Source organism: Vicugna pacos, chromosome 26 (genome assembly GCF_048564905.1).
Source record: "Vicugna pacos chromosome 26, VicPac4, whole genome shotgun sequence".
Classification (NCBI taxonomy): Eukaryota; Metazoa; Chordata; class Mammalia; order Artiodactyla; family Camelidae; genus Vicugna; species Vicugna pacos.
The window spans coordinates 6,364,735-6,384,308 of record NC_133012.1 but is presented as its reverse complement, the minus strand read 5'-3'; the positions used below and the strand labels follow the sequence as shown (position 1 = coordinate 6,384,308).

Genomic DNA, 19,574 nt, shown 5'->3' with positions numbered 1-19,574 from the left:
GGGTGAGGAGGGTGTTTCCTAAGGTCTTTTGACACAGAACACCTCCAGGGACATACATCCATCTCCCTCAGGTGGATCTTTGGATATTACGTTCAAGACGATGATGCTTAGAATGGCCAGACCCAACAGCTGCATTCCTTACAGACTTCTTCCTTAAGCGCATTAATTCCTACCCAGTAGCCCAGCCCAGAGAAGGGGTAGCTACCAGCTGATCCAGAACCTGCCTCGGAATTAAGGTCATTTCTTGGTCCCCCGGTTGCTGGCTCTCTCCGCTGATTCCGTGGGTCCCTGGCCCCTCCCCTCCAGAGGCTGCAGGTCTCTGACCTGTTATCTCTCTCATCCCACTTTCCCCACCACATCCCCAGGGACTGAAAAGCTCTTTCCACTCCTTTCTTGGCTCTCAAAGTACAAACCATGAACCACTGATGGTCATAAAGTTCAACAGAGGAGGAATGACAGGCCTCCAACTGCTCAAACAGGAACATCATATGTTGTTAATGGAACTTGGGCTTCTATGCGATGCAGTCTTTGTTGGGGAGAGGCGGCAGGGGGGGAGAGAGACTGAGGTCCAGTAGGTGGTCTGCAGCGAATCAGGAAGGTTTGGGTTGCAGGCAGGGCTGGCCAAATGCAGAGCCATTTCCCCCTTGCCCCCACCCCATGTCTTCCCATCAGTGCTGGGAAGGCCATTACCGTTGTCTTAAAATATCTGCTCGTTTCTCCAGGCGCTGTTTTCATTCCTGGCACTACCCTTCCCTCACCCCGAGCCCTTATTGCCCGGAGTGGCTGGCAGAACCCTTCCCAGGGGCACGGGGTTTTATCTCAGGAGAGCACACTTCTTTTATGCCAAACGCATTCATTCATTTAGGAGAGACTGCTAACTCTACAGTCTTGACTTTACTTCCCTGGACCCTTTCTCTCCTTGCTCTCTAAATCCCTTCTCCCCACCCCAACCACAAACTCATCCTCCAGTGACCTCTTTGCCCCAGATCCCTCCCTCCCATCTTGGGCTCCCTGCAACTCGGGGTCTGCGTGGCTGAGGTTCCCAGCTCACATCCCTGGAAGCTGCTCACCAGTATGCAAAACAATGACCCTCTGACCCTGTCCCCTTCAGCTTCATCACCCTCTGGAACAGTCTAAAGTCTGAACCCTTGACCTCCTTCAAGAACCAGCAGGCAACTAGCACCCCCAGCTCGGCAGGGAGCCAAGAGGCTTAGAGAACAAGCAAGACCCAGGGCTCACCCAGGGCTCACCCAGGACCCGAGCATCCTCCGGGGAGCTCTGGCCCCTCCCAGCAGCCTCTCTAGCCTCACCAGGAGGAATCTACCAGAAAGAGACAGAAGCACGTGCTTCTGCCCCCACCACCAGCCTCCTGTCCTCTCTGACAGCTTTCAAAAGGCCACCCCTCGACAGAGTAAGTGACACTAAAGACAGCAATTCTCCCCCCGACTCCACCACCCCTCCACCGCCTGCCCACTGATAATAATGGGCCGAGACACTTTTATTATCATTATTAATTAGCACTTTCAAGCAATGGAATTAAATCAATATGGTGGACTGAAACTAATTTTAACAAGCCATTGAGATCAATCATTGGGACTTTTATCTACATAAATGCCACTAAACTCAGCTCGTTAGTGTAACATTAGCTGGAAAGAAAAAGAAGGGAGACTGGCGGGGTTTTAATTAGGAAGACATAAACCAAGCCACAATTTTTCTTCTTTGATTTGCTTTTAATCTCGTCTGCAAAGCTCTTCTGCTGCTGGCCAGGCTGATTTTTAGTCCCAGGCCACTTCCGAGAGAAAGGGTAAGGACGGGTGAGGAGAAGCCAAGGGCGAGCAGACAGGGACGCTGGGAGGGGACGGCCCCTTCCCCGGGCTCACCCCAGGAGGAGCCAGGCATTCCCCCACGTAGCCCCCAAATCTGAACTCTCAGATTTCCCTCATCTGCGCAGGCCACCACTCCCTTTGTGTTCACCTTCGTTGAGCATTTATTTGTCTCTGTGGTCTATGAAAATTATTTATGTCCACTGATTGGTTCAACGAACAACAGATGAGCGTTCAGGGTGCCAGGCACTCTGCTCTAAGAGAATTTTAAAAACAAGAAAGAAGTCACCCTACCCACCCCAAGGAGCAGGCATTCTGGTCTTTCTGTCCCTCCTGGATGGATGCCCTCTGGAGGGCAAGAACTGTATCTTATTTATCTCCCGCCCCCTCCCCATCTAGTTCTATGCTCTGTACCTATAGGAGCCCGGTGTGTAAGGCCAGCAAGGCCACATCATACGTTAGGCTCATTGCGTAACCTCTTTAAGCAAGTTGCTTCAAATCTCTTAAATTTCCTCATCTGTAAAACAGGGAAAATGTAGTACCACTTGCATCAAACGGATGACCATGAAGACTGGATGAGATAACGAACAGAAAGAAATAGACCACTGCCTCGCACCACCATTCTTAGCTCTAAGAGCAATTAATAGCAACTCTACCTCCCATATTCTTTTCTCATTCTTACAATTTGAACAATATATTTATAGAGCCCTTTCCTATGTGTTATCTTACTTCCCAGTGACAGCCATTCCCACCTAACAGAGAAGGAAACTGGGAACAAACAGATACAGCCACTTTCTCATGGTCACAAAGTTATTATGACCAAACTTTATTATGAACAAAGTTGGGACTCAAATCCAGGTCTTCTCCCATAGTCTACTGTCCCCCTTTATAAAATATTCTCCTATCTATAAACTTAAATAAAAAGAAAAAACACAAGCCCTACTGTTTTAATTACACTTTAAAATTATTTTTGAATTTTGAAATTCTGGTGCATTCCTGAGTCCCTTCCATGCCCCACCACCTGTGGCCCTCTCTAATAAGATGCCCTAGTTTTCAAAGCCTTGGATCCAAAAAAAAACCCACTTTCCCTATGACTGATAAAGACGGGCCAGATGTGTGCGCACTGACTACATTTTCTACATCCTTTAGGCCTTTCTGCCAAGCACCTTGCCCCAGAAATGATCCATCAATGCAGCATCTCCTGAAAAACGGGGGAAGCAGGCTGTGCTGGACCAAAGGCAGCAGCGGGGATGCCTCCCGTCGCCCTCATGGCTGTTTGTGTGTTCATGTGTCAGGTGGCAAGTTCTCAAGTCACAGAAGCTCGGGGAAAAAACAAGCTTGTTTGACAGTCACGGATCTTGCTGCTGTTAAGCTGTGAAGTAGCTGAAACTAAACAGTTCCCTCTCCGGAGAGTCCCCACATCTGGAGCTCCCCAAAAAGAGCGGGCGGGCGGCTCTAGGCCCTGCGGGTAGAAGCCGTGACGCAGTTGAACCGCGCTGCCTCCCGGTGCTCTCGGGGGCTGTCCCCCTGCTGAGGTCCCCGGGCAGCCCGGTCGCAACTGCCTCGCAGTTCCAACATTCACCTCAGTGCTATATTTTGACTCAGAAACTGAACATCTCAGTTGCCCTTAAGACGCCTTCTTGAAGCAAACTCATCAGCATCCCCTTCCCTCACTCCCTCCTGCCCCTCTCGGCAATGTCCTACCATCCTCGTGTCTAATGATGATCCCAAACTCAGGACCCTGCAGTTGTTTTGAAAATCCCTTCACTGCAGTTCTCCAAATTCAAAGAGTTCTCCATGCAAAGGGGAGGCGTTGACTAGGTACTCAGAGCAGACCTTGGTCATCGCCCTCCACATCTCACGTCTGGAAATCTATAGCACTTCCCAAATTCGCCTCCCTGGCAGTGGAGTCCTCGTTGGTTAATCCTTCTAAGTCAGGGGTCAGCAGACTTCTTCTGAGAGCACAAAATAGCAAATATTTTAGGCTTGGTGGGTCTCGCGGTCTCTGTTGCAGTGACTCAACCCTGCTTGTCCTCGTGTAAAAGCAGTCACAGACAAATATAAATGCATGGGCTGTGTTCTAATAAAACTTTATTTACAAAACAGGTGGCCAGCTGGATTTGGCCCATGGGCTGCAGTTTGCCAACTCCTGTTCTTTATTGTTCTTGTATTAATCTTCCTTAAACATCATAGCTCTTGCCGTTTTTGTAGTGTTTTGCAGAAGACACGTAATGAGATCCAGAAATAAGACTTGAATTCTCATCTCTGTAGCAGACACTGTCGATGACCCACCACATATCTCCTTAGCATACTTCTGAGTTTACCTGCCACCTCAGGGGACAGTCCCCAGGAGCACTGATAGCTCCCCACCTGGGACCACAGCTCTCCTTCACTGCCTGAGGGCTCTCTCTAGTGCCCTGGGAGCTTCCTGAGCTGCAAAGAAGGACAGAAATGCTGGGCATATAACTCACCAAAGGGGGATGTGCACAGATGTAGAAATATTACACTTCCTTATCCCTTAGGAAGACAGCTCTGAGGGGCATTCCACATGGATCCACAGAGGGTCCCAGCAGGATTGCAAGCCAGTTGCCCACAGCAATAACCCACTGCTTAATGTGTCTTCATTGGCTTTTCTTCCATTGCTGCCCCCTTTTCCCCACTCCTTCAATTGCTTCCTGGGATCTTAGTCTTAGAGTTAGAATTCAGGAAAATGAAACTAAGACAGCTTCTGACTCCTGGTCCAGGACTTTTTGTTTCCATTTTCATTCCCTTCATAAGAGTCTACAATGGCACTTTGCTTCTATAAACATAGCGGACTAAGCATTCTAAAAATATCTTCTGATCCTAACACTTAGATCCTGGATAAATTACAGCAAACACGCTTTTAAATGTATTTATGTGTTCTTAAAAAAAAGGCCATCTCCAAGGGCCACCTACATTACTTACACAAACAAACACAGAGTGAGCTGAAACAAGAAGGGTAAGTGATGGCCACAGGCAAATGCCAAGGCCTAGAGTTTTAGAGATTAACGTGGCTTAGCTGTGAATTAGAAACGGGAGGTCACACCTTGGCCTCATGCAAGGTTCAGTAGGTAAACGCCACAGATAGCTACATTCTCACTGGAAGGGCAAACAGAGGATAAATGCAGCCTTCCAACATAGGAAAACTGTCTCTCTGGTGGCTATATATATATATACATATATATATATTATATATACACACATAACTTAAATTTCCTTTAGAATTTGTAACCTAGATCTGTTCTCCCTGGGGGTCAGGAGTCTGAATTCACAGTATCCCCACGAAAAGGAAACCTCCAGCTGAGAAATTAAATTAAAGTGATCCTAGTTTGGTAGTGCCCTCAATTCCAAACAGAAGCAAATACAAACATTTCTGGAATAAAATGCTTCCAGCCAGACTCCCAAAGATTATGTTCACACAAACAAGAGCGCAAGTAAAAAGTTTTCTAACACAAGGAGGAACAAGCTGTCGAACAGCAAAGACAATGAAAAAATCTTTTTAAACATCCAAAAGAAAAGATTGATCACCAAACATGTAAATACAATAAAAAAAATAATAATAATTAGGCTAACAACAGACTCCTCACTTGTGACAATGGAAGTCAGCATATAATGGAATAGTATCTTCACTATGCTGGGAAAAAATTAGCTGTTACCTTGAACAGTGCATCCAGAAAATCTGAATTTCAAGTTGCTTTCAGATTTTAAAAAACAAGAAGTATTTTACTGCCAAGATATCCTCATTAAAAGACTTACTTTAAGAAGTAAAATAATCCTAGGGAAAAAAATGGCAGTAAAGCAAGAAGGAATTGTGAGTAATGAAAATGATAGCATACCAACAAAATAAAAGTAATAATCCTCTGTGCTTAAAAACAAGAACTAAAATGTATGGGCGGTTCTGGAGAGGTGGGGTTGGTGGGAGATAAAGCATTCCAATATTCTCATTCTTGAGGGAAGTGTGCTTAAGATGCTGATATATTTTAGACTGTTCAGTGCACAAAGTAAAATTTAAAGGCTAACCTTTAAATGAATACAGAGTGAGTAATTTCCAAAACCACTGGAGGAAAAACATTAAGAACCAACAATTCGAAAGGCAAGAAATAAGGAGGGGAAGGAAGCAAAGAAAAAGAAGATTAATAGCACAAAATAAAGTAGAAGTTTAGTTATGTAATTTGAAGATCATATGAAACTTGATGTATATATGATAAAAAATTAAACCCAAAGGCAAGGAGGATACTTAATATAAAATTCAGAATAATGATCACTTTCGGGGAATAGGGAAGGTAACTACGGAGAAGGAGGACCCAAAAGGGCTTCAAAGATATTGGTTGTGTTCTAACTCTTAAGTGGAATAAAGCAAATACAGATTTTGGTTTCATTCCTTTTTTTTTTTTGGTTTCATTCTTTATACTTTACACAAACACCTTTATAACACGTGTGTGTATTTGTTTAAGTGAAATATTTCATTAAAAGTTTAAAAAAAATGTCAAAGGATCTACAGGGTCTCCACGTTGCTCTATTAAGATTCAACTGGTCAGCCTGGCTTTTTAAGCCCTTCCTTAGCTAGGCACAACTTCTCTCTCACTCCTGCCCAACCTGGGGTCCTTCCTCTCGTGAGGATTCCCCATTGCCTTCCTTCTGTTCTTCATTGCTGCTACCAGATTAATTCACATCTCCAAGACTTTGTTCACTCTGTCCTCCCCCAAGTTTCCTTCTGTCTATGATGCAACCTCTATGGTTCCTGGAAGAAAAATAAATAAATAAACCATTTTCCCCTACACAAAGCCTTCCTGAGTTTACGCCCAGGGCACGGGGATCTCTGAATCATGTGAAATGCTTCCAGGATGAGTAAACTCCGTCTGCCACACACACTTGGTGTTCTGCGTTGGGGAACATCTCGTCTCTTAACTAGCCAGTGAACTTCTTGAGAGCAAAGACAGAGTCTGATGCTTCCTTTTAAATCTCACTACCTCTTAGCCAGCACTGAACTCATAAAATGCACTCAGTCAACATTCACTGAAGAAATGATAGCATAGGTCCAATTCTTAAGTCTCACGTAACAGATTCTGTTTGAGCATCTAGAAAACCTGTATGTCCTTGCTCCTCCAGTCTTCCTGATGTCCAGCTGTATCTTGTCACACCTCCCTTTTCCCCTTAAGCCACTTTTTAATTTAAACTTGTTCCAACCAATTTCTGTTACTTTTTAGCCTAACGATCCTTATGAAGAAACATGTGTCTAAGACTCAAGGCAACTCAAATTCACACCTCAACAAAAGTACAAATTATCACACAGCATTGACCTTCAAGATTGCTCACGAACAATAAATCTGTGAATGCCAAGGGTGCACTGAATTAAACCAGGCATTCAAGGTCCTCAACTAGTTCTCTGCGTGGTCCGAACATGATCCTAAATCTCTTGACACTCACTCCAGGTTCCTCTCACCCATAACATGTTCTTAATGTTCTTTTAGATGTTAAAAGATTTTTTTTTCTTCTGAAGCCTCATAATAAGGTTCCTGATAAAATAGCAATTAACCAATACTTTTGCCAATAGACAGCTGAGAACTATGGGATGTTCACTCGTTCATCCATTTATTCATTCAGCAAACATTTGTTGAGTGCCTATTATGTGGCAGGCATTGTCCTAGGCAGGGAGGACATTCTAGCTAAGGGAGTCTTCACAATAAAGTTAGTAGGTGACGTATGTTTTTACATCGAATGTTCATGCACACTATGGAGAATACAGAGGGAAGGGAATTTGCAGTGTCAGCAGGTCTGGGTGGACATCTCAGGGTGGACAAAGAAAACGTCCCTGAGAAGGCAACACTTAAACACCAGTACCCTGAGAATGGAAGCAGGAATAAGGGAAGAATGAATGCCAAGTGAGTTTGCCAGTAGCCCTTGGACAGCCTTCCAGACCTGATGCCCAGGTCTTTTCCTTGAACCAAAAAAGATACCGAGGATGGAGAGCTGGTAAGGCTCTCCTTCCCCAGCAAAGAAGTCACAGGGCTGGTGGAACCTGGCATCAGCAAGCTGAGGTGGTAGCTAGCAAATCCTGCCTCTCAAGAAATAAACAACAGACCAGGGCTTCCTACTTTCACAGCAGACCAGATCTGCTGAACCTATGAGATCAAAGCTTCAAAGCTAGAAATGGATTGCTAATGGGCTGAAAAAAAAGTCAGTACAGCTCCCAAAGCTGTCTTAGGAAATAGTTCACACTCTAGGAGAATCTGGTCCAAGCTATGCCATTTCTATGCCCTTGATCCTAAGAAGTGGCAGAGTTCCTCTTAGGGTACCAGGACGAAAAGTGTGGCAAAGTACCACAAAAACGCATCCTTTGCAGAGTGCATGTAGATTTCCTGTGAGTTGTAGGAGCTCTCAAGTCATATTGAGATAGCTTTTCTTAACAGGACCTTCCAGGCCACAGTTAAGAGAGATCACCAAGGAACAGGGAAGACTTCACTCAGGAAAGAGCAGCTGGGACACAGGCCTTCTTTTCCATCAGCCCTTCTGGACCCAAAGGTCCCTGCTTGTCTTCTGGGCTTTACATCTCAGCTGTGGTCTTTGGCAGGGTAGGGGCAGGGCGGCAGACGTGTGGACGAGCTTTCCAGGTGACCACAGTGAGCTGCAAGCACGCCGGGAAGAAAGGCCAAAAGGCATGAAGGGACAATTCCCTGAGAGCCAGGCCCGAGTGACAAAGGGCAAACCACTTCTTACAAGGCAGATTATCAAATTTCAGATCAATTTCTAGGTTTCTCTCCCTTTTATTATGCTCAGTCTTTTTGCAAGTCATGTTTGAATGTTCCTTGCTTATCTTGCGGGCTATCCAGTGTAAAGGGAGCAATCTCAGGTCAAAACTTGGCCCAGGGGGAAAGCGAAAATACTTTCTTCTTCCTCCTTCTCATCCCCCCAGGTCAAGGTAGTGGTTTAAATATAATTACTGAAAAGACAAAAAGTATTTACTTTTCCTAGGAGTGGTGATATTCTATAGCATAAAAAAGTAAGACAAAATGGCCTGCCAAAGAACTCACTCGGGTACCATGGAAAAGACCTAATATTTTGAGTAGGAAAACCTAGGTTTGGACCCCTGTCCTGCCACTTCCTGAGTGACCCAGAACCAGGTACTTAACCTTCCCGAGCCTCAGTTTCTCCAACTATAAAACAGAGATGTTGTAAAGGTTAAATGAGATTTTAGACTGTAAATGTGAATAGCATGTCTTGCATTAGAGAAGGTGTCTGTAAATGCTTTTCGGAACCTGACTCAGACCCTGGAAGGGCAAAGACTCTGACTTTTCTTTCCTAAAGCTGGTATTTCCCCCTCTATCCTCTTCCATCCACCCCACAAATTAGTAATGTCTGCTAAATACTTCGAGATACTGACTGGATTTCAGAAAACTACTCTCAATAAAGTCATACTGGGTACCTAATACTGAAGCACCCTCGCGAGCATTCGGTGGGGTGGAGAGTCAGTTGAGTGAAATTTACCGTATTCAGGAGCTTAGCGTTTATCTGGGGAGACAAGACAAAACCACCAGGAAGAGTCAGCACGCAATGATCCTCATTCCAAGGGTTAGGGAGCCAATGTGAGGTTTCTGCCCAATTACTGAGTGTGTCTATTCCATCTATACGTTCAGGAACAAAGAGGAAAACTTCAGAGAGGGTCCAGAGCCCTCTGTGAGATGGGTTTATGCCAAAACGTCCTTTAATCACCTGATCACAGGAACTTCTCACTTTTGACAAGTGGGTCCCAGGAGCACTGGGGCATCCAGTTACTAGTGTCGATTCAGAGCCAATTCAGGGTCTAGTAAATCCCTGAAAGTCTGAAGACCTCCATACCCCCGCTCCCCAGCCAGTGCACAGTGAGCCTAGTAAGTGGCCAAAGACCCCCGTGGGGGCGGCTTGGAGGAGTATTTACAGACGATGGTTGTAGCCGCGTTGTATACAGCAGAGTGTGCGTGCATCGGGGCTGATGTCCTCAAGGGGGCCAGCCTCCCCTTCAATCCAGGGGCTCAGGCTCTGCAAGCTGGCTTATGCCTCCACACTTAGGTAAGCAGCTAAGACTCTCCACTGTGCGCAGTCAAATTAAGTTCCTGGACATCAGAGCTAGACTGTTTCCGTTACCTAGAGAAAGCAATACTTTAGTAGGCTGCCCAGACACCGACTTCACTCCTAGGGACACAGTCATCAATGAGGCATGGCCTAAGACACCAGCAGGTCACTCCGTTTGCCTCTCTGTTCCTCCTGAACGTTACAGTAGTTGTGTCTACCTTGTCTCTAGCAGTTAAAAGCTACTCCTTGGCCAGTCATTTTCCAGGATCTCCATGGAAACCAGGGAACACATCTAGTAGCTGCATCTCCTCATGTGTACAGAGGAAGCCACCATAATAATACTTTTCAAATATGTTGGTGTTCTTACCACTAATACAGTGGTGAGAACACCACGCTTAACTTCTCCCCTTAATAGAGGGAAGGCCTAGGGCCTCTTGGGGGATGGGATAGAGTGGCAGTGGGGAGGAAGGGTCTGCAGTTTTCATATGACAAATCCATTCCCATGTTTCTATCTCATCAAACATTTAGGGTCAACCTTACACATGATGCTTCAACGTCTCTGAGTATGCGCCACTGTTGATTCAAAATGTCAGCCATCAATCAGGTAAACTAATTTTCAGAGGCACTTCTAACATTAGATCCATCATCTCTGGTAGGTACGCCTATATACTGAATTTGATTTGATCCAGTTCCTTATTCTATTCTCCTTGTCTTCACACCCTTAGCATCCATCCTCACATGTGTTCCACCCAGATTTATGCCGATATAAATTAACAACATCTTGCATTTGTTTTGGAGTATTAGCTATTTTTTTCAGGTCAGATAGAGACAACAGAGGTGGGGTCTGGGAGGCTTGAGAACAGGCATCCTTTGCAAGATGCCCACTCTAGGTGAGGTTATGACCCAGTCTTAGAAACAAAGGGAAAGCTGGTCACACTGGCCCTAGAAGAGCAGGCTGCTTCCGCTAACAAGAGAGACTTAGAGAGACCTGGGGGTCAAATCTCAGTTTCAAACAAGTCAACCCAGGTAGAAACTTGGTGGATCTGTGACTTCAACTTATGATATCATTCTACAGTCCACACAACCAAATTCCAAGTCTAATTTTCATCAAGATGTACTGTGCAGTAAGAGATTCTTCTTGGGTATCTATAAAAACACCCTGGTTTTCTGAACACTTGAGCTGAGACTTTAAACTTGTCATTGTCTGTACATGATTCTCCAGTGCAGCTGGAGGCAGCTATTCCACACCCGGGGTCGCTGTTGTCATGATTGCCAGATTCATCAAGTCCAGTAGCTACGAAGTCCCCAAGGCACTTGGTGCATAAGCTTGTGATCACAATCAGCTATGGGTGACAACTTTATCATACTACCACTGCATGCTGTGGATTAGTAGTAACCGTCTGCCATTGGCAAGGAGATCAGCATTGCGTTTAAGGCTAGAAAGAAAGAAAGAAATCAGGCCCAGACATTTTGGGGGGTCCTCTTCCTGTGATCACTTCCATTAGCAAGTATTGTACCAGCCAGTGTCCAATCGGGAAAACAGACCACAGTAGGTATATCAACAGGACGAAAATGTAATTGATTATAGGGTACTGGAGGAAATATTAAGCTGTCATCTGGATAATAACTGGAGGAAAAAGCTAACACCACTAAGGCTGGGGAGAAGGAAGAGGCGGTGGTTATCAAAATTAGAAGTTTGAAGTAGGACCCTCACAAGTCCTGGGCTCCTGCCACTTAAGGAGAGGGCACAATTGGATGCTGCGGGCTCCTCCTGAGTTCAGGAGAGGAACCCAGTGGGCTGGACAGCTGGGACTTAGATCTCAGCTACTGGTAGTACCTCTGAAGGGTGACAGTAAGCCTGGTTCTAGGATTAACTGGAAGCAGCTGAAGAACAGAATTAATTGCTGCCTCCAGGGTAACATGTTCTTGCTCAGCACTGCTGACAGTACAGAAGTAACTAAGAAAGTGGAAGTACCTTCTTTCTTCCTGCCTTCCAAGCTCCTTCCAGAATTTCCTACTGAATGGAGAAGCTAACAGGAACCCAGGTGACAAAGAGGAAAGTTTGTTTACAGAGTCGGGTCCTGGCACTGGCATCACAGAGCAGAAACCACAAGAGTGCCTTGGAAATAAAAGGCAGCAGATTAATAACCAGTACAAGTATGTCTTATTAAAACCGATCCAAGAAATGCCAGAACCTGTATGTTCTGACCATTAAAGTGAATGTAAGCAGAAGTCAAAAATTTCTCCACAAAGCAACCAAAAAACCCAGATGGTGTCATCAGCAGGTCTGACCAATTAGTCAAGGAAAAAATAATTCCAATCATAACCAACCTCCTCCTAACTCATTATATGAGGCTAGCATAACCTTTATATCAAACTTAACAAGATAATACAAAAGAAAAATTATATTTCTACTTCATTCATGAACATAGATGCAAACATTATAAACAAAACACTAATAAAATGAATCAAGCACTATATTAAACTGGATAATAAATCTTACCAAACTGGATTCATTCCAAGGATGCAAAGTTGATTAAATGTTAGAAAACCAATTAGTGTAATTCAACACATTAACATATTAAGGAAAACAACATTCAAACATCACAATAGATGGAGAAAAATGTACTTGACAAAACTGAATGTCCATTCATAAGGAATAGAAATCACTGATTTAAAATGACAGTTTATTTTAAAAAGTATAAATAATATAGTATTTAAGGGTTAAACTTTTAAAATGTTCCCTTTGATATATAAGCCAAATAAAAGATTCTTCTATCACTGTTTCTTTTCAACATTGTATTAGAGGTGCCAGCCAATGCAGTGAGATGAAACACAGAAATAAAAGGGGTATTGAATGTAAAAGAAGAAAATGTACTGTCACTATATGTGATAATAATTATGCACATAAACATCTAGAAGAAGCTACAGATGAATTCTTAGAATTAATGCCCCCCAAATTTTAAATTCCTCTATATATAATCAGCACACAAAAATCAATCATAGAAACCACTTCAAGACAAGACAGTCATTTGCACTGAACTAACACTCCCACAGATAATTATAAAATATTTTTAAACCAGCTACTGAGGGTACTAGGGGGCAATCAAAAGCGATCAGACACTGGTAAAGAGTCAAATCTCAAAAGAAGGGAACTCCCCTGGGTGTGTTTTTGCCCAAGCACATTCTATGGTCCATAAAGCATGAGACATCTAGACGTCAAACAGAAAGCTTCTGACTTACTGGCTTAAAAGAGTCAGGAAATGGACTTCCAGAACAGCTGAATGATAAGAGGAGAAATTGTCAAAAAGAGTGAGGCATGAGGACAGCCTCCAAATCGACATGTAATTCCACCCAAATCCTTGATCAGTCCTTGAACTGCACATCTATAGGAGAGATTCTAAGGAAACCAATGGGAAACAGTAGTTGTAAGGCTAAAAGACTGTGATCTCAACCCTTGCCTGCTCCAGGGGAAATAGTTTGGCGTTTGAGCCTAACCAAGTTAACTACTTGCTAGAAGAAAAATAAACATTCTTCAAAGAACAGTAACCAAATCCAGAGTCTCTACAACTTACCATCAACAATGTCTAGTTGATAAATTTTTTTTAATTATTATACAGGGGAGGGGCAGGGGGAAATAAACAAAAAAAAAATGTGACCTAGAGTCAAGAGAAGAAATCTTGTCAGTATAAACTAATGTCTAGATGACCCAGATGTTAGCATTAGCAGACAAAAATTTAAGGAAACCACCATAAATATGTTCAAAGTCTTTAAACAGCTAATGCTATAATGAAAAAAGATAGAAGTCTCAGTAGAGAAATGAAAACTACAGAAAAGACCCAAATGGAAAACTTTAAATTAAAAATTACAATATCTGAAACAAAAAGATGACTAGACAACCTTAATAGCATCCTAGAGACAGTAGAAGGTAAGAGTCAGTGAGCTTACTGGTAAATCATTAGAAAGTATCCAATCTGAAGGGAAAAGGAGAAAACGTTTTTGAGAAAGGAACAGAACTTCAGTAACCTGCAGGACAACGTCAATAGCAGAAAAGACTCAAGAGAGAGGAAGTTAATAGAACTATATTCTTGCAAGATTCTGAAGTTTTATGTGATAAAACATTAATTCTAAAAATACTCTGATAAATTGAGGAGGCATTTTGTAATCCTTAGAGAAACTTCTGAAAAATAATACAAATGGTATATCTTAAGGATGCAAAAGACATAAAGGTTGGGGAGGGAGTCAGGAAGAAACTGAAGGAGGGAGGGAGGAAGGAAGACTTGGCTTTGATTTTTCACAAAAGAAGGCAAAAAAGAAGAAAAAAGGAAAGAAAAAGCAGAAGGGATAAACAGAAAATAGATGTTGAAATGGTAGACCTAAATCAAATCATTATCAATAATAACATTAAATGTTAACTGACTAAACACACCAATTAAAAGGCAGAGATTGTCAGACTGGATTGTAAAAGCAAGATCCAACTATCCGTTGTGCATAAGAAATGTGCTTTAAATCAAAAGACACAGATGAATTGAAAGTAGGCTGACAGAAGAAGATATACCATTGCAAACACTAATTATAAGGAACCTGGAGAGGCTGTATTAATAACAAACAGAATGGATTTCAAGAGAGGAAGCATTACCAGAAATAGAGTGATTTTTCATAATGATTAAAAGCTCAATTATCAGGAAGATGTGACAATCATAAATCCCTATGTACTTAGTACAGAATTTCAAACTACATGAAGGAAAAACACAAAATAAAGGAAGAAATAGACAGTCATGATAATTGAAGGTTAATACCACCCTCGCAGTAACTGTAGAACTAAACAAAATAATAAATAATATAGAAGGGATGAACAACACTATCAGCCACCTTCACCAAACTGTCATCCATTGAACACTCCACCCAATGACAGCAAACTATTTCAAATGCCACATGGAACATTCACCAACCTAGACTATATACAGGTCCATAAATCAAGGATCAATACATTTCAGAAAAATGAAAGGGGATCTATGTAGGCTACTTTCAGGTCTACAAGAGGGATATGAATACACTATCATTGGATTGTAACTTAATGCAATAATTTCTGACTATACATATATATTTACAAATATGTGTATATTTTTATTTGATAAAGCAAATAGGGCAAAATGTAAACAATTGGTGAATCTGGTGTAAAGATATATGGGAGCTCTTATACCTTATCTGTAAGTTTGAAATTATAAAAAAAAAATGATACCACACATAAAATAGGTAAACAACAAAGATCTACTGCATAGCACAGGGAACTATATTCAATATCTTGTAATAAAGTATAATGGAAAAAACTGAAAAAAGAATATGGATATATACATACGTGTAAATGTGTATAATCAAATCACTTTACTGTACACTTTGCTAATATAATACTGTAAATCAACTATACTTCAATAAAAATAATTAATTACTTAGTTAATTAAAAATTAAGAAAGACAAGAAAAAAATTTTAGTATCCCTATGTTCCAGCAAACAAGAAATAAAATATTTTAAAAGATACAATTTACAACAAAGTATCTAAAAATAAGTCTTTACAGGGAGAATTATAAAACTTTGCTAAACTACATCAAAGAAGATCTAAATAAACAGAGTTATACAATATTCATTCATTATGAGACTCAATATTATAAAGTTTTAAATACTCCCAAATTTTTTTGTGGATTTAGTACTATTTAAATAAAACTTCCAAGGGGATTTTTTTTATTTTGGAACTTAAGTTGATTCTAAAATTCATATGGAAATGGAAAAGGCCCAGATTAAGCAAAATACTGTAGAAGAGGAATAAACAGTAGGAGAAAATGCTCTACCAGATAACAACTTATTATAAATCTATAGTAATTAAGATAATGTAGTGATGGTACAGGAGAGACCTCCACACATATGGATGCTTTATCTGTGACGGGGATGCCACTGTAGATCATTGAGAAATTGGGCAGGACTTGTCAACAAATGACCTGAGATAACTACATATCCATCTGGAAAAAATTAAATTGGATCTCTAACTCACACCATGCACAAAAACCAAATCAGGATGCATTAAGACATAACCATGAAAAGCAAAACAACAGAGATTTTCAAACAGAATGTAGACCATGAGTCCCAAACTATTCACCAAGGTAGCCTAGGACACTGCATCGAATTCACAGTGGTGCCATGGGATATTTTAAATTTTTGAGGGAAACACAGGGAGACTTGACACCTGTCAGACACGACACAAATGATTAGCTCTGCATGGTTTCAACGTTAGATCAACCTGCAGTGCCTTCAATGGCATCATTTCTTTACGAAGCTGGGTTTTCAGTAGCTGCTGTAATTAAAAGCAAATGCCCCCCTAAAAATCAGCATGAATGAGGAAACCTTATTCCAAGGTTTGAGAAGTTGTATAATGACCACCAGTTTCACATATCCCCTTAGAAATGATTGCAATTATTGAAAAATGAAAAATATACTATTTTTTCTTCGTATGTGTATTATCTTTTCATATGACTAAAAGTAGTTAGAACATAAATGCTTGGCAAGTTGTTTGGATCTAACTACCAAATAAATGGAAGTGCTGGGAATTCTTTTGTTCTAAGCATACCATGAAAAACTAACTGAGATGTTAAGGGTGCCATAAACTGAGAAAGTTAAGAACCTCTGGTATAGGATAATAAAATGTGACCTCAGAGTAGGAAAGACTTTCTTAAATGGGAGACATAAAGCACTAATCATAAAGGAAATAAAACATAAATTCAAATCCCTTAATATTAAGGACTTCTATTCATCAAATGACACCATAAAGATATTGAAAAGGCAACTCACAGAGTGGGGGAAGATATAAATAATGAATGAAGCTAACAAAAGACACTTTCCAGAATATGTAAAATTCCCTTCAAGTCAATAAGATAAAAACTTTATAGAAAAATGGGCAAAAGGCTTAGATATATCACAAAACAGGAAATTCATATGGCAAACAAACTTACGAAAAAGTGTTCACTCTCACTAGAAATCAGCAAAATACAAACTAATGCACAATAAGAAGATAAAACTATAAAACCTCTAGATGAAAACATAAGAAAAATCTTTATGATTCGGGGTAGACAAAAAAAAGTCTTCGGGTACAAAAAGTTCAAACCATTAAAAAATTGATAAATTGGACTTCATCAAAATTAAAAGCTTCTCTTGAAAAGATACTCTTACGGAAATAAGGTATAAAGACTGGGAGAAAATATTTGCAAAACACATATCTATTAAGAATCTATCTTGACAACTCCAATGTAAGAAAACAAGTAAATTTTTAAACAGGTAAAAGATTTAAACATATGCTTTACCAAAGTCAACACAGAAATGGCCAATAAGCATATGAAAAGATGTTCAACATCATTGGCTACCAGGGACATATAAATTAAAATGCAGTATCACACCAAACATTAGAACTGCTGAAATTTAAAAGACGGAATATATCAAGTGTTGGCAAGGCTGGGAAGCAACAAGAATTCCCACAGACCACTGGTATGTAAAGTGTAAAATGGTGAAACCACTTTGGAAAACTGTTTCATGGTTTCTTCTAAAGTCAAAATTGCACCTCCCTTATGACCTAGCAATGCCACCCCTATGTATTTATTTAAGAGAAATGAAAGCATGTACCCACAAAAAAAAAAAAAGACTTGTACAATATGTCTCAAAAGCTTTATTCGTAATTGCCAAAAACTGGAAATATTCCAAACGCCCTTCAACGGAAGAATGGATAAATTGTGACATATTCATACAACAGAATACTACACAGCAGTAAAAAAGGAACCAAGTACTGATACAGCCAAAAACACAGATGAATCTCATAAGCAGCCTGGTAAGTAAAAGAAGCCAGACACAAACGAGTATTTTCTGGATGATTCCATGTATCAAACACCTGGAAAAGGCAAATTTGCAGTGACAGAAAGCGTATTAATGATGTGTAGGCAATGGGATGGAGGACCGACTGCAGAGGCATGAGGGAACTTGTGGGGGATGGAAACGCTCACGTGTTGATTGTGATGGTGACTGTATGACAGTACACCGTTGTCAAAAGTCATCGAACTGCGCACTTCTGAAGGAGGGACTTCATTGTATGTAAATTATACTCAATAGATCTGACTTCCTGAAATTTTAGCCAAGGAAACACGTGTGCGTGTCCACAATGAGATATCCTTAAATAGCGATCAGATTGACAAAAGTTTGAGTCTGTTGGTATCAAAGGCTGGCCAGGAGGCGGAGCCGCAGGGCAGTCAGAGACTGGCGCTCAGGAAGCTGATTCTGAGAGGGAGCCTAGGGTGGGAGAAGTTTACAGGGGATCAGCCTCTAATAAAGGGGCGGGAAGGAGCAGGAAGAGCAGAGGAGTCAGCCTGACTCAAAGCCTGGAGGGTGAGCTCTGGAGCCCATCAGAGCTGCCAGGAAGAGGTCCAGACGGGCCACGCCTTTGGCCCCACCCACCGCCCTCAGATCCACACTGTCCCGGGAGGGCGTGTCCTAGAGCCAGGGCGGCTCTGCATGGGGGCCACCTTCAGGGGGCTGACCTGGGCTGCAAGAGTTTCTGGAAGGGGGAACTCCTGCAGCCCACCTTCTGGTCTACCATGGGAACCGGAGCACCCCTTGATTGTGTGGCGACCTAAGGCAATCATTTGGACACCAGTTGGGCAAAGCAGGAGATGCACCTGCCCTGGGATCCAGCACTGAGCTCCTGGATGTGCATCCTGAGAACCATGCCCAGCGCGGCCCTGTTTGTCATTGCCCCAAACTGGAAACAACTCAAAAGTCCGTCCCTGGCAGACCACACAAGTAAATTATGGTATATCCATAGACTGGAATAGTCAGTAAGTTATAATAGATGGATAAGATTGTATCAACAGGTATATATAAAATGCATGCAACCTATAGATCAAGAAAAATAAGGTTCACATGGGTGAATCTTATTAACGTAATGAGAGCACAAAAGAATACGTATCGTATGATTTCCTCCAGGTAGAGAGTTCAAGCTGGCAAAACTAAACCCTATAGCTTGGGAATAAATGAATAAATAAATTCTAAATCTATGTAGGAAGCAAAGAAAGGGTTTTCACAGAAGTCAGAGGACTGGTTACTTCAGAGGGAGGGCGAGTTCTGATTAGGGTGACAGCACCAGGGACAGTAACCAACATTTCCGCCATCAGTGGGTGCTGGCTTTATAATTCTTAATCAAGCTGCACATATAGATTCAGGGTACTTCTCTTTTTATATGTTCTACTTCACAATAAAAACAAAAGGACGCGGGTCCAAGGAGCTGGGCAAGTTTGGCCTGAAAAACAGAGAAGGCTTAGGGGTCATATAAAGGTCACTGATGATCTAAAGAGCTGTCCCACTGGGCCGGGAAATACGTTCAGCTGTTCCCTGGGCCCGTTAGTCCTAGACCGAGGATGAGTAATCTGGGACAGAGGGTAGACCAGGTGACCCAGGCGCCTCTTCCAGCGATGATGTCTGAGGGACAAAGAACCAGGCCTTGCTAGGGAAGTAGGGAAGCGCACAGGCTGGCAGGAGCCAGGAAGCCACTGCACATAAAGGAATAAAGAATGAATGAGCACATGTTTATTTTTAAAACAAATGTCAGTTAATGGACTCCCACTGTGTGAGCTGACTTACTCTGCCATTTGT

General features: G+C 41.9%; 1 long non-coding RNA gene across 1 annotated transcript in view; it reads right to left on the bottom strand.

Moving 5' to 3' along the window:
- Positions 1-11,215: 11,215 nt before the first annotated feature.
- Positions 11,216-19,574, bottom strand: part of LOC140689441 (uncharacterized) — a 55,574-nt gene continuing 47,215 nt past the window's right edge. The window contains exons 2-3 of the long non-coding RNA XR_012064379.1: positions 11,869-12,012; positions 11,216-11,329 (exon numbers count right to left, since the gene is read on the bottom strand). This is a non-coding gene — a long non-coding RNA (uncharacterized lncRNA). The remainder of the gene's footprint in view (positions 11,330-11,868; positions 12,013-19,574) is intronic.